The sequence below is a fragment of the Cannabis sativa genome, chromosome X, assembly GCF_029168945.1.
Source record: "Cannabis sativa cultivar Pink pepper isolate KNU-18-1 chromosome X, ASM2916894v1, whole genome shotgun sequence".
NCBI classification, from domain to species: Eukaryota; Viridiplantae; Streptophyta; class Magnoliopsida; order Rosales; family Cannabaceae; genus Cannabis; species Cannabis sativa.
Genome location: NC_083610.1, coordinates 54,286,435 through 54,299,053, shown reverse-complemented (window position 1 = coordinate 54,299,053; position 12,619 = coordinate 54,286,435).

Here is a 12,619-nt window from a genome sequence, read left to right as displayed (position 1 = left end):
GTATCAAACTTTTACTTACAATAGTAAAATCGAAATGGAACATACAATCAAGATCAATAATTTATATTGACAATAGCTGACTCATTATATTACTTCCATGTTTAAACAAGATATGTGTTTCATAGGGAATTGTGGAATAGACTCCACCCCTAAGAATATACATGTAGGGTACTATGGATAACCTCCACCCCTAAGTATATAGAGATTATGATCCACCCCTAAAGGTTGTAAAGATCATGATTCTCTTAGTGTGATAGAGTTTATGTGGAGTTGAATACTATCCAGAGTTCATTAGATATAAAAGATCGTTGAACTGCATAGTTTTCTTAACTTTTCTCCACCCCTATCAGATCAAAAGATCCTTTTATTAAACAAATTCTTAATAATTGTATGAGAATTAACAATTATTGATAAACATAGAAATAATTTCTATTGTTTATTTAATATAACTCTATGAAGAGTTGTAAATATTATAGAATTTGCATCAATAATAAAAACACTTACACATACAAACATATAAATATAATCTGGTAATAATTGATGAAGATAAAATTAAATGAAGCTCAATCTCATGAATTGCAATAGTGAATTTCGAAAAAAAGAAACTTTATTAATAAAAAAAAATGTATTGCAACAATATGAGAAAAATAGGGATAAATATCCCTAACTTAAATTTGAAATCCAAATTGTCTTTAAACTAAAACAATTAATTCAAAAATTGAAGAGCTTCATCTTCATCTGGACGATTTCACCCTTTATTCCAGCTTTCTGATCCAACTCAATTGAGTTCAAGTAGCTTGGCCTATTAGAAGAAGAAAACAAATAAACAAAGTTAGTTCAGAATCATAAATCCAATTGGATAATAATTCACTAAACTCTTAAAGTTTATAATTTGAAATACCTTGTTTCTTTGCAAGAAGTTTAGGACACTGGGGTTTCCAATGACCTTTCTCATTGCAGTAGAAACACTTTCCTTTAAGTGTAGCATCACCAGAAGGAGCAGCCTTTTTCATGGCTTTTGTTCTCTTCTTGGTGTTCTTCCACTTCTTCTTCGATTTGGGCTTTGAAGCAGAGGCAACATTTGCTTCAGGTTTCATCGTCCCATTACCATTCCCAGGATTGTGAGGTTTACTCCCTTTCTTCTTGGGTCCTCCAATCAAATTTTCATAAGTTTGAAGGTCATTGACTAATTCATGAAAGTCAATTTCCTTCTTATTCATGACATAATTTGATGTATATGGTAGAAATGCTGGAGTCAGGCTATTCAAGATAAGACTAACTTGAGTAGCACTGTCCATTTCAACACCATGATCCTGGGCTTCTTGGAAATAACTAGACATGAGGAGAACATGGTCACGCACGTTTTGATGAGGTTCCATCCGTGCATTAATGTACTTCTTAGTCGCGTCAAAGCGTGACTGAAGTGATGCCTTACCGAATAGCTCATTTAACTTCGTCATAACTTCAGCAGCCTTCTCAGTTTTAGAAAACCGAGTTTTGAGGGTGTCAACCATGCTAGAAAGCATAAAGAATAGAGCTTTGTCATTTGCTTTCTGCCAACGCTCATACTTTTCTTTCACAGCTTTGGAAGCATTATCCCTGTGCACTTCGTGTGACGGCTCAGTTAAAACAAACAAGGCACTTTCTCCTATGAGAGCAATATTAATGTTCTCATTCCATTTATTAAAGTTAGATCCATTCAGCTTGTTTTCAGTTAACAGTGATAACATGTGATTCATTTTGATAATACAGGATACTACAATATAATAGAAATCAACAAATAGAAATTAATAATGGTTTAACACACAAAATCAATTCAGAAATTATAAGCATATAGCAAGTAGGAATGATATGAGAAAATACTTAAAAAATTCAATCCTAAATAATTTCCAAGGTTTTCAACAAACTGATATCAGTGTCCCGTTTAGGCGAGAGTCAAAGCTACCATCCATTGAATAGAGTTGTCAGCTCATCTAAAATGTTAAACATTCTAGCAACCTTTTATTCGATCAAGATTGGAATCCAGTGTTGTCCCGTTTAGGCGAGAGTCAAGGCTATTCTATCTCATGAGCTTCTACCATTGTTTCGCAATTTGCAAGTCAAATATGGTCGCCACCATTAGGGTGATCTATACCATATAAAACACTTACAAACCACTTATCATGCGTGATTAAACGGTGCGAAATTGCTAATGAACGTTCTTCCATTAGGGAGGATTACTCACTAAAACAAACGCGGTGTAAAACCCACAATGGAGATCGAATATCTTAATAATAATAAAGCTCATTATTTAAAATGTATTTTCTTTATTATTCTAATAAATAAATCTCATTAAATTCTAAATTAAGAATTAAAATTCAAAAATAAGAATTTAATATAATATTTATAAAATTATACTTAGATGGTAATTGAAATAAAATAAATTATCTCCATCTTAGTAATAATCTTAAATATAAATATTAAGGAAATTAATTTAAGTTGAATTAAATAAATAATTAGCAACTTAAAAAATTTCCTTTGAGAATATATTTATTGGATTCGAAAATTTAAAGTATATAAAAATACAATTTTCGAAAATAATAAAAAATAGAAAAGAAATACTTCAAGCAAAAATATCACCTATCTAGATTTTCTTTTGACTAGTTAATTCAATTTCTAATAATATATATATATTTTAAATTCATTTATTTTAAATTAATCAATTAAATGAAAAAATCATTGATTGTAGTTGGTCCAAGAATTAATTAAAATAAATAATTAATTTACAACTCAATCTATTTTTCAAAATTAAAAATTCGAAAAATATTGCATAAATAAAATGCGATTTTCGAAATTGATTAAGAAAATAAAGAAAAATATATATATTGAAAATTATTTAAATTTAAGTTGAAAAATTAAATTTCAACCTAAAAATAATTTTCTATTTAATTAAGTGTCATGAAAAATCAATAAATATTTAAGTATCATGATGAAAATGTAAAGCCCGCTTAGTTAATTTGGAAATTAGCAGTTGTTTATGATTAATTATGAAATTATTTATAGCTATTTAAATAATTTATTATACTGTTATTTATGTCATTCAGTAGCTTGCCTATTTTGTAATTCTGGTGCCCGGTAATTTGGAACTCGGCGTTTGGCTCAGTAGAAATCACAGCTTAGTATGTTAGTAGTTTGGGGACGGGTTTTAGACATTGGGAATGTCGGGAATGGCCGGGAATTTAGAATTTCCCAAAAATACCCCTTTAGTATGATTTATGTGATTTTAGTGTGGAGGGGCAAAATGGTCTTTTTGCCCCCAATGACTTCTTGTCTTTTGTGATTTTATTAAATTGAAAAATAAATGTTTAAGTGTTTATTTGATGGCTGAAATAATATGGTATATGTGGCATTTATTCTTTTTTTTTTCTCTCATTTCAACACTTAGAAAATAAAATAGAAAATTTTGAAAAGAACTCTCTCATTCTCTCTCTCTATTTCGGCTGGTGCATGGGGTTTCAAAGGCTGGGTTTTTCCATCAATTTCTAGCTAGATTCTTCATAGCTTTGGGTACTCTTGATTGTGGTATGTATTTCCTAATTGTTCTCCTTTGTTTTCTTGAAAAAAAATGGTGAAAAGTTGAGTAAATGCATGCTTTTTGTGGCTGTTGTGATTGCTGTGTTTGATTGTTGATTTCTGAGGTTTAAATCATGTTTAATTGATGTTAATTGAGCTGTTTTGAAGCATGTTAGTTAGGTTGTTCAAAGCTTTGAATTTTCTATACAAAAATGTGATTTTTGGAAGAAAATATAGTGAATCTGTTTCTGAGTTATTGTTGTTGTTGTAAATTGTTTTCAGAGGCTTAGATAAGCTTGATTAAGTAGAATTAAGCTAGTGAAATGCATGATTAGGTGGTTTTGCTCAAGTTTGAGTTTAGAACTCAAAGCTTGAGCTCCAATGGCATTTTTCGGGTTTGAGGTTTCTGGGTTGTTTTGATGCCTTGGATATGTTCTAGGGAAGGTATAGAACAGGTCTGGAAAGTTTGAGGTGATTTGGGGTTGAATTGTGCAAGATATGATTATTTGATGTTGCTGCCTGCGAGGAACCGGAATTCGGTTGTGCATCGGAATTCGGATGGGTGTCCCGAATTTCCCGAACCGGAATTCGGTTGGGCAACCTGGCCTACCGGTTGGGGAATTTTCAGAAACCCTAGTTTTCCTCGTTTTTATGTTTTAGGGGGTATTGCCATGCTTTTTATCGATAGGGAAACTTTTAGTTCCTAGTTTTAGTCCCCGGGAAGTGATTTAGCGTGTCACTTATAGCGTTGTGATTTTTATGGTTTAGGAGCCAGTAATCCGCCGGCTCGCCTTCCGGTCGGGTTGGCCAAGACACACGAATTCGGAATCCGTAAGATTAGTATAACAAGTATGCATATGTAGATTACATGTTTAGCGTGCATGTAGGAAGCCTGTTAGATTACATTAGATATGTATGTTGGCTTCGAACCATCCAACCCTGTCACGTCGGTACAGCCGGAGTATGACCAAGAATCGAGTATGACCGGCTTGACCGATCAGCCGACACCGGTTGGTGGTTCCGTGCTATTGACGTATCCCGTTCTGCAGACAGCCGGAGTATGACCAAGAAATGAGTATGACCGGCTCGACCGATCGGAGGATATAGTAACACGTCGAGACAGCCGGAGTATGACCAAGAAGTGAGTATGACCGGCTCGACCGATCAGTTGTTACGTGTCAATAGTACCGTCCCTATGAACGTTCGTAACTCGCACCATGTTGGACATGGCAGTAGTGGCTCAGTACCATGTTGGACATGGCAGTAGCGGGACTCAGTATCGTGTTGGACACGGCAGTTAGTATTATGTATGAGTATTATTATGCTTTTCTTACTGAGTCTGTCGACTCACAGTTCTACGTTGATGTGTAGGTAAAGGCAAGGCTAGAGCTGATGGACCGTGAGCGAGCTTATGAAGGTTGTACATGTCGGGGCGGTTAGGCCTGGAGCGTACGATCATCGGGACAGCGAGGCTGATTTTTGTAACTGGTCGTTAGACGACTTTTATTTTATGTATCAGTTAAACAGTTAAACTTTTTGTAAATGTTTTTATAATCGGGATCCCGAGCCTTTTGTAATATTGTTTTATAAGTTTAATTAAAAAGCAAAATTTTAATTAATCACGTTTTTCCATAAACCTCGTTGATTAGCAACGAGCTGCACAGTATGTTTGAAAATCACGTAATACGCCTAAGGTAGTTAGGGTGTTACAGAAAATAACTTAGATATTTAGATTCTTCAAGTTAATTAAATGTATTAAATTCAAGAAATAATAATTAAGTGTAGAGAAGGCTTAATTATTTATTTCTAGTTTAATACTAGGAAAAATATACTTAATAAAATTGTACCAAAATTAATTATTTAATTAATTAATTTCACAAAGTATAATATTTTCCTATTTAAATATTAGAAATAATAAGTAATCTAGAAATTACTATCTAGAAAATATCTTATTTGACTAAGTATCTTTTCAAAAATTTGAAAAATATCTAATTTAAGTTATATAGAAAAGATCTAAAACTTAAATAATTTCAAATTTAGATTTAATTAAATATCAAAAATTAAGTTATAACCACTTAATTTGAAGATATCTTTTTAAAGTTAATATTTGAAAAGATATTAGCCAAAAAAAATATCTAAAATATTCCATTTTAAGTTAATATTTGAAAAGATATTAACTTAAAAAATATCTTAAGAACCTTTAATAACTAATGCCTAGGATTCCTCAACTTGATTTAAAATTTAAATCAAATATTCAAATTTAAGTTAGATAAGAAAAATCAGTTGATACAACTAATTTATAATTTAAATAGGAATATTTAATTAAATAAGCTCCAGAAAGAATCTTAGTTAGTTAAAATTCTATATTTAATTAAATACAAGAAAAATACAAATAGTTTGTCTAGAATTAATATCTAAACTAAAAGTGTTTTTCTTAAAATTAACTTTAAAATATTAAAATGAAAATAAATTTCATATATTTTAAAAGTTAATTATGTTGCTAATTCAATTTTATTAGGTCAAACTAATATAATTAACCTAGTACAGTTATTCAAATCAGGCAAATGGGCCTTCACAATTGGGGTAGTTCATGTGAGGGGGTGCTGGGTTCAGTATGTCGTACCCACTTCTATGGCTCCCAACTCTCACACAAGGCCCAAAAGAGAGGAATTTAACCTTAAAATAAATAACTGTTATTAATTGAATAGGTCCAAAAACTAGATGGACCTAAATAAAATCTATCATGGTGTGACATTTTATTTAGCAACAACCTATATGCATCTATATTAAAATAATAAACACATAGGCTCACACAGGCACACTTTGGATGGATCCTATCATGTTGCTAGGTCATACACAGATGAAAGAAGATTGTAAATATACCTGTTACAAATTATTATCTGGACCAAGGGAGCCATCAGATCATTAGATCTGGCAAAAAGTAACCATGACTATTTGCAATCAAGTAATAATAGGTTTTAAAAACTTACACACAAGCTAAAACCACATACTCCTGCAACAAGGTTAGCTGGATAGTTGGAAGTAGGATTTATTTAATTTTAAATAAATAATTTCGAAAAATAAATAATTAAATAAATAATATTTTAATTTTCGAAAAAAAAATAAAATTTTAAAAAAATATATTTAATTTCGGAAATAAAAAAAAAATTTAAATTTCGAAATTATTTAAAAAATAAATATTTAAAATTAAACCTACTTTTTGAAAAATTAGGTTTCAACCAACCTAAATATCATTTCAAAAATTTGCTAACTACTTTTAAAAATTAAATGTTATTTTAAAAATAAAAATTAGAAAAGATAAATGAAATATCTTTTCAGATTTTAAATTTAATTTAAATAAATAAAATAACAAAATTTATAAGTTAGCAAAATATCTTACACCTATTTAAAATTACACGATTATAAATATCTTATTTTAAATTTAAATAAGGTCAAAATATCTAAAAAGATTTAATTTTAAAAAAATATATATATAAAATCTGACCTTAAATTTAAAAATAAGATAAGATATAATCAAATTTAAAAATAAGATAGATTTTTAAGCAAGAAGATAGATACTAATTCTATTCAAATTCAAATTACACTAATATCTTGAATTAAATTTAAAAAATATTAAATTAATTCAAAATGATAATTAGAATTGAATTAGGAATAGAAATAGTATATATACAAAACTATACAAAAAATCGGAAGTTAATTCCATGAAAAATCGAAGAAAAACGAAAAAATTGTGAACTGTACGGACAGTTTTGCGATCGCAGGAAAATTTCAGCACAACCCCGATTTTTTCAAATCTTCAAAAATTCATAACTAATTCAAATAAAATCGAAATTGAGTTCTGTAAAAGGCTAACTTGCTTAATTTTTTCCATACTATCCAATAAAAATAATTCGAGAAACAAAATTGCAATTAATTTTCACGAAAATTTACAAACATCAATCAATCATCAAATAACACTCAATACAACATGATACCATCCAAAAACAAACAAACAATCGTTTTAAAGTCCAAATTTCATGCAAGTAAATCAATTACCATGGCTCTGAGGCCAGTTGTTGGAATTTATTTTACCAGGATCTTAGATCTATATGAACTTTCTAAAACGATAAATTAAACACATATAAAATTAAGAAAACCTTACATTGATGTAGCGGAATTAATTTCTCCTTCCACTCAGATCTCTAACCCTCGAATCCTTTCTGTAGCAGAGTATAATCAAGATCTGAGCCCGAATGTTCTTCTTCTTCAAGTTTGATCCTTCACAGTCTTCCAATCTATGATTGAGTTACTGCTTGCTGTGTGTGGGCACTTACTCTTTCAATAGGGTCACGAAATTGATGAAGGGAAAAGAGAGGGATGATTTCGGCCAGGTATAGAAAGTGGGGAAGGCTCAGTTTTTCTGAAGAGAGAAATTTCTGTCAGAAAAGGTTATTCAAAGATGTGCATTTGACTGAGCCATCACTTTCTATTTATAGGCAACTACTAGGCTTAGGTTAGGAATTATTTGACATTAAAATAATGAAAATATTAATTTGAAAAACCTATTTAAGTGGTCGGCCATGGTGTGTTATTGGGCCTCACTTAATTTTGCAGTTTTATCAAATTTTATCTCTATTTTCTCAAAAACGCCAATTTTCCAATTCTAACCTTTTAAATGCCAAAACTAATTATTTAATAACTAAAATAGATTATTAAATAATATTGTCATTTAATTTAATTATTAATTAGACATATAAAGTCCATTAATAAATAAATAAACCTAGAAACTCTTTTCTTTACAATTTCACCCCTACTTAGTGAAAATTCATAAAATTAGACATAGTCTAACTTTAGAATTATAATTGATCAATCACGAATCAATTAATGAGTCTTACAAGCAGAATGTTCTCAACTAGAATGGGGACCATGGATCTATATGCTGAGCTTCCAATAAGTGAACCAAATTTACCAAGTAAATTCCTACTTATTAATTCTTCGTTGAATCCACTCTTAGAACTTAGAATTGCACTCTCAGACTTATATAGAGCATATTGTATGTTCCACGATATCAATATACTATCTCATTTAACCATTGTTATAATCTTATTGTGATTTAAAGATCCTCTATATAGATGATCTACATCGAGATGGGATTTCTTTACCGTTCTCACCCCTCAATGTATTTTGCCCCTTAAAACACTTAGCTACCTGTAAATGGTGTTTAGTGATCTAATAATTAGTCAGTTAAACAAGAGCTCATCCATTTACTTCTATTTGCTAAGCTCGAAGGGAATCATCACTTGACTTCTATACACCAGTAGAAGCTATAGATTCCATATTTATGTTCAGCACTCCCACTCAATCATACTATCATGTTCCCAAAACATACGTATCACCCTGACCCAAAAGTAGGCTTAACTAATAAATTAAAGAACATGAATAGCACTCCTGAGTTGAGCCCAAGCATATCAGGATTTAGATTCTTTTAATCTTAAGATCAACTACTGATATTGACTTGGAAAGATATGTATAACGGTAAGTTTGTAATATCTTAACTTAGTTGCAATATCGGTCCAGTCCAATGTATACTCCATACATTCGAAACTAGTATACTTTACTAATGTTCTGGAAAGAACATAACACTTACTCCAAGTGTAAGTACACATCATCGCTGATTATCACATTAGTGTAAATCCAATAACACTGATAAAACAGGGACCAAAACTTTTGATTCATATGATCACAATCACATTCTACTGTGTTGACGATACTGTAATTGTGAATAAACATATGATCTGGATTTAACTAATTTTGTGTGTATGAATGTAATAAACATATTAAACATATTAAACCATTAGCATGTAAACTTCATGCAAACATCAATCACTTCTAATTTCTTATATCGATAACTAATCAGATTGTAAAGAGTTTTATTTAGGGCATAAAACCCAACAGTGTCTATATGGTGGAACATATAGAGCATTCTATATACTGAGAGTGCAATTCTAAGTTCTATGGGTGGATTCAACGAAGAATTAATAAGTCAGTGAATTTAGGTTATAAATTCTTGATCTGCTTATTGGAAGCTCGGTTATATAGACCCATGGTCCCCCCACTAGTTGAGATAATATTGCTTGTAAGACTCATATAATTGGTTTTGATTAATCAATTATAATTCTCAATTTAGACTATGTCTATTTGTGAATTTTTCACTAAGTAAGGGCGAAATTGTAAAGAAAGAGTTTTAGGGGTATATTTGTTAATTATGATACTTTGTATGGTTCAATTAATAAATATGATAAATGACAATATTATTTAATAATTATTTATAGTTATTAAATAGTTAGAATTGGCATTTAAATGGTTGAATTAGAAAATTGGCGTTTTTGAGAAAATCAGATGCATAAAAGATAAAATTGCAAAATTGCAAAAAGTGAGGCCCAAATCCACATTACTAGGGCCGGCCACTTTTATAAGAATTATCCTCTGATATTTTCATTATTTTAATGCCAAATAATTCAAACCTAACCCTAGTGGAATGCTATAAATAGATCGTGAAGGCTTCAGGAAAATTACACTTTTCATTCAGAAAAACCTGAGCCTCTCTCTCTCTACCTTGGCCGACCACTCTCTCTCTCTCTCTTCTTCCTTAAGATTTCGAAACACTTAGTGATTAGAGTAGTGCCCACACACAGCAAGTGATACCTCAATCATAGTGAGGAAGATCGTGAAGAAAGACTTTCAGCAAGAAGGAGTTTCAGCACTAAAGAATCAGAGAAAGAGATCCAGGTTCAGATCTTGATAATACTCTGCGACAGAAAGGATACAAGGGTTAGAGATCTGAACGGAAGGAGTCATATTATTCCGCTGCACCCAATGTAAGGTTTACTAAACTTGATATGTGTTTATTTCATCGTTTTAGAAAGTTCATATTTAGGGTGTTAATCAACATACTTGTGAGTAGATCTAAGATCTTGGAAAAATAATTTCCAACATGGACATCAAGTCGTGATTCGAGGTAGAACTGTCAATCAACATTAGTGACCTAAAATTGAAGATACCCTTGATTAGGGTCACATCGGTTTGTCATTCGACGCCTAGGACATGCGTCATCCATCCAGACAAGACTCCAGGTTGAGTGAAGTCTACGTGCGACCAGGAAGGTCCCGCGCAGACTTGGGAGTAAATGTTATCCAGTCTTTTGCACATTGACGTGGCGATAGAATTAGATGACACATGTCCCATACTTCTAATACCTGGGCAAAGGAAGGTACCCCTAACAGCCTGTACAAGATTCGTCAGCATCTACAATTGTCTGTTGCCCGAGCAGGGTTGTAAAGAAGACATCCGACCAGGTAGAAGCGTGTATGCGCTGAGCAACTTACAAGAGATAAAAACTTCAAAATAATCTCGTTGCGTCCAGACACAAAGGCGATCCCTACAATCGTGGGATTGAGTCAGAAAAATATGACAACATGTTCTTGCTTCCTATTCTATATATTGTAATTATAAAATAATTGTAATTTCCTATTTTATGCATTGTAAGCAAAAAGAAAACCATCCCTAATGCATTAAGTCTCTATAAATAGTGACTTAGCCTCACAATGAAAGGGATCGAGAGAATTGCTGCAGAAATATACTCTATAGAGAAAATAGTGATCTAAGAGAGTTACTCAGAGATCAGTTGTAAGAGCTTTCAAGAGGAAAAACACTTTGTTCCTTCTCTTAAGTTAATACAATACAAGGGGAGTAGGCTATCACTACACTCACGGGGTCGAACCTCTTTAAAATCTGGTGTTCACTTTACCTTTATTGTTTTTGTTTTCTTTTAATTATATTATTCAATCGTTTTATTATTTGACTCATTGTCGTCGACTAAAAGTGAGGTCAACAAAGATTGAGTGTAGAATTATCTCTAATTAGAGGTCATTCTTACTATTTTTTTTATTAATTAAGATTACGTGTGTAATAATTTTAAATTATAAAGAGTTTTGTTAAAACTGTTTCAATAACTAAGTGAAAAAAAAATTACTAAAAGATCTTCAGTACGGGTGTGCATAAATCGGTCCAATCCAATGAGAACCGATCGATCAAATTACAACCGACCGCCAAACAATGGATATCTAATCGTGATCTGATCGGATTGGATGTTATACGTAAAATCTAGAAATTATTACATAGAAAATATAAATTGATACTTTATTTACAAAAATACCTCCATAAGGTAAAGACAACATTTATACCTTTTATGTAATTTTAATTACTAAAATACCACTTACACTATCACTTACACAATCAGACGATGGTTGCAGGGTGGGGTTGTTGCGTGGTTGCGCAGTGGTTGCATTAGACGAAGGGTTCAATCAGACAATGGTTGTAGGGTGGTTGCTAGGTGGTTGGCCGAAGGTTGCATCAAATGAATATTTCAATCAGACGAAAGTTTCTGGGTGGTTGGCTAAAGGTTGCATCAGACGAAGGTTTCAATCAGACAAAATAACTGTTAGCAAAATGTTTATGCAACTGTAATGCAGCTGTTGTGAAACATTAAAAATCAGAACAGTATTTCCACATACCTAAATCTATCTACATGTCTCTTTATGTTTTAAAATGAACAAATTCACTATTAGAAATTTAAAAAACAACAAAAATACATCAGAATAAACATTTTACTATAGTATAATAATGTAATTTTTACTAAACATTTTCCCATTATATTATTATTAATAATTTTTTAATTTATTTTATTTTTAAAAAATCGTATCAAATCAATTTCATTTTAAATGTGTCACGTCGTCGTGTTTTATCTCTTTTTATCTCGTGTCTCGTCGTCCGATACTTAATATTCCTGATCCTAATTTGTAAAGGAAAATTTGTTAAAATATACTTAAAAATTTAGACTATTCTTTTAATATACCACCTTTAAATAAATACTTTAAATATTCTCCAAACACCCTAAAACTCCAAAATTACCCTTACAATTCAAAAGCTCTCTTCTCCCACTCTCTATATCTAACTTCCCCCCCCTCTCTCTCTCTGTTATTCCCATCCAGCCCCAAACCTTTCAAGC